The sequence below is a fragment of the Acanthaster planci genome, linkage group LG07 (genome assembly GCF_054643075.1).
Source record: "Acanthaster planci isolate LZ-2023a linkage group LG07, COTS_SCS, whole genome shotgun sequence".
Classification (NCBI taxonomy): domain Eukaryota; kingdom Metazoa; phylum Echinodermata; class Asteroidea; order Valvatida; family Acanthasteridae; genus Acanthaster; species Acanthaster planci.
Window position 1 is genome coordinate 3076914 of NC_141783.1, and position 4193 is coordinate 3081106.

General features: G+C 39.4%; 1 long non-coding RNA gene across 1 annotated transcript; it reads left to right on the forward strand.

Annotated features, from left to right (window-relative positions):
- Positions 1-416: 416 nt before the first annotated feature.
- LOC110990244 (uncharacterized) lies at positions 417-3895 on the forward strand. The gene is made up of 3 exons (XR_015425794.1): positions 417-1315; positions 2843-3304; positions 3697-3895. It is a non-coding gene; the product is annotated as an uncharacterized LOC110990244 (long non-coding RNA).
- The last annotated feature ends 298 nt before the right edge of the window (positions 3896-4193 follow it).

The following is a 4193-nucleotide window of genomic DNA, read 5'->3' on the forward strand; positions in this document are numbered from 1 at the left end:
GACACCGAGGACAACACATTGGACATCACCAGCCAAGCTGAATCAAGTGAACTGGTTGGGCTGGACTATATGTCGACCACCAATGGAGGAGACTCCCGAAACCAGGGGGTCGTGATAGAAGGTGACCCTGACATCACTTTTGATTGGCCAGACAACACCAGTGAAGCTGATGGAGCAGTGGGTGGAGTCTACCGCAGCTTCAACACACCTGATCCTATCAACGAGATTTTGAGACAGAATATCGCTGATGGAACAGAGGCTGAATTGGTAGATTGGAACTCACATCATGGAAATCAAAGGAATGTTTCTACAGGACGTATGGCATCTCCAATGCTTGACGTGCCTACGGCCGGGGTACGTCAACGTTGGCGGAGACCGCCAGCATGGATGCGAACTGCGGAATATGTGATGTGAATTATTGGTGACCAAAGAAATGAAACACCTGGACACTGTGCCAACTGGGCTGCAGACCAGACACAAATATGAATTTTGTATTGGCAAATTTGAAGTGAATAAGGTGTGGTCAACCAAGAATGGCTACAATGATAAATATTCATTTCTGCAGTCATACTAAAAGTTTCCAAAATTGGTTGTTTATGATGAGCTTTGTGTATCACTTTGCTACCAGTTCCAATCATCTGTGATGTCTACATAACACAAGCTGGCAAATGTGTATTTTTCCAATTTGATGTTTTGAATCATATGTATTTTTTTTTCTTTGATAACCACCAGAGTTATAATGAAATGTTTAAGTGTTTAGAAAAAAAAAAAAAAAAAAAGCTGACTCTCATGTACGACTAAGGTATTTTTGTTAAATATGGCATAAGGGAAACATTTTTGTAATTTTGAATAAGTGTATACTAAAATTATGAGTAAGGCCCTGGGACGTGCCTTTTCCACAGAGGAGGGCAGTGTAACAAAATTAGTTTTATTTTAATTTTTGTTGTGTGTAACAGATTTTATTTTAAATTGTTATATTTTTGATGTTCATGTATATGTGTAGTTTGCTTTCCATATCAGTTGATCTGGATTTAAATGTAGGACTATACCACTATGTTTAGTCCCACTAAATGGAACAGTCCAACATGCCACACCTTTCATTGTTAAGTTAATTAGCCTACTGGGGACTTCTACCTTGGTTCCATGATCTTCTATTGTACAAAGATTCCTGGGACTTGGCATGCCACACTCTTATTGTTGGCATTCATTGGGCTATCTATAAAACTGGAGTGTAAAAATTCTCACTAGGGACTTTTTTGACTGGGACGCTTAGGGGAACATCCACAACTGGGATGTTCCTGTATCTTTTCTGTATGTAAGTTTTTGTGTTTATTTCTTTAACAAAAATGTGGGATACTCCGCTCCAGCCATTCCTTATATCTGGACTGCTATGCTCTTGTGCATGTGGCCAGGGTATTTTTCTCCCGTTACAGGTCCATTTCTGGGGGGAGGGCGTCGCCCGCTTTGGGTTTGAGGTAGTTTGTGTTCACATGTGTGTGATTTAAAATGGCCAACATGTACAGGAGCATATTTAATGTCATTGCACCCTGCATGGTGCAGGGTGCAACTGCTTGTAGTTAAGTTAATTTGTTATCTCTATAGCCATATTCCTGTGTGATTAATTACTTGATTTTGTTTATTATTTTTTTGAAAATAAATAAGCCGCTGAAAGATTTCTGCGGATTGGCAAGTTGGCCAAGTATCATACATTTCAGTTATTTTCTTTGATCCCACGTTTGTTATCGGGGTCCTTCATGGATTCCGTTACAATATAATCCCTTACTGCATTAGTCGAAGAGTTGACTGAATCCATTACTGTAAGAGACCTCTTGTGCATGTTTTTTCATGATCATCTTTTGATATATAACAGTTATTGCTTTTGATATTTTGGCCTTTGTTTGCATGTTTGCTGGGAAATTAACAAGCACATTATCAAAAGTGCAGGAATACATTTAGGTACATGGATACTGCAATGTATCACCAAATGTCTCTGGTGACTGTTTGAATGAGTGGGTGGGGTCATTGGAGTACCTGGGAATGGTTCAGAGTGTAAAACTAGTGATTTGGAATTTCTTCAAACGCAAAGTGAGATAAGGTAGGGGAAGCCATTTAAGTTAAACATAAAAAGTCTTATGGAATAAGTCAAGAATTAGCTGTCAGTGGGCTGATAGGGTGTTTGGAGGTGTAAAATGGTTTGTAAAAGCATGCAAACCAGAGAAGCAAAAGCAGGTTTGTGTTGGGCAGATTTGTGAAATTTGGATTTCATCAGGGCAGGAGGAAAACCTGGTACTGAAGTTAAATTCTGTTTAAAAGAAACATTCAGAAACAGTTCTAAGAAACAGTCCTGTTTTAGGATGAAGGCATAAGGAGGGAACCATCCTTTAAAAAGAAATCAAATAAATCATAAAAACACCAGTGAAAGAAAATATTAAACTGGGCAGGGAATGAATTTCACCGATGTGCTTGAAATTGCTTTTGAACAGACCATCTTCTACCACTAAAATTTGTAGGTACTTTGACAGATGAAGGACAACCACAATCAAGCATATTTATCCAAGAAGATGTAAATATAAACTTTGTCACCATGAACTGCTGTACATGTGGCAAGCATGAAACCTTTGCTGAGACCATTCAATATATAATGCTTTGAAATATACGGATATACGTGTGTATGTGTAGCACATGAATAGACTTTGTAGTTGGCCTTCAGTGATATCTAGCCTCTGGCATGGCAGGGAATGATTGACAAACATGAAATGCAATATCCCCTTACTGACCACATAGCTTCATGGTATGACACTGCAAACAGTATTCAACAACCATGTGTGATTTTTTTTCATAGAGAAATGTGCCACAGCTAGACAAGTGACAATCATGGCCTTTGAAATCAAGGAGAAGAGTGTTGAGCTACATGTAACATCATCTGCAGAACTTGAAGGTTTTCCGTCCTATACTGTGGCGATTGATGTTCTTCAAGCATTTCAAGATGAATGTGACGATGTGGATGTCTACCTGTAGGGTAAGTTGGTTGCTTGTGTATGGAAACCTTGTGGAAACTACTGTCAGACATGTACATGTAGTATGTACATACATGTAAGTGGATTTCATTTCATCAATCTCGTCAGTTGATGTTGATGATTTCCTACCCAACTTACATGACAAAGAACGTCTGAAGCAAGAATGGACAGTGCTGATTGGCAAAATCATTGCACAGCATATTCCATCTCTCAAGTGGTTCAGTGAACACATTCCAGCTAACATCTCCCATGCTTACACAACGGAACTCCAGCAGAAGTCCAACAATGTAAGTAGATATACATGTATCACAGTTTATTTAGTATCCTTCATATTATTAATCAAAAATAATTTTGGCATACATTATATACCAAAGCATGCACGGTTGAGAGGGTGGCTGTGCACTTGTGCACTGTTGTGAAGCTCTGTAGAGGAAGGATTAATCGCATCAACTTTGGTCAGCTGAGTCATTCAGCAATGAACGAGGTTTGGCAGATTCTCTTACTGCAGTGCATTAACCCTAACAATCCTGAATCCTTCAGGTTTGATGGGCGTGTGTATAGTGGTATACTCTTTATTTGTTAGGCCTTTACACAGCAGTGTTTGGAATTAGAGCTTTCAATCAATTATTACATTTTAGGAGAAAAAATGTTATTAAATCTGTCTCTTTTATATTCAAAGAAAACGCCTGAGAAAAAGAAACTGAAGGGGGAAGCCAAAAGTAAAGTGTAGTCAAGGAAGCTAGCAGTGGAAAAGGTCAGAGGCAGCTAAAGCAAAAGAGGCTCAGATAGCTGCACATGAAATAATGGTTGAAAAACTAATCATAGATCATTCTGGCAAGGAAGCAGCTTTACAAGCACTGGATCAACTTCAATTCACTTCAAGCAGCACGGCTTCAAGCAGCACGGCTTCAAGCAGCATAGCTTCAAGCAGCATGGCTTCAGGCCCTTCCACATCTCTCTCTTTGTCGGGAATCTACGGCATGCACATGAGACAACTTTTGTACTTGGACAGTAAAACAATTGTTCAATATAGTTGGCAGAAGACTGACAGTCAGTCACAGTTGAAGCAAAGTAATGAGGCACTGCAGCAGGCAGAGGGCTTGAGAGTCAACCAAATGCCAGAGAAGAGAAAATTACTCAAAGCAGAAATATAGAGCCTTGCAAGCCAACTCACAG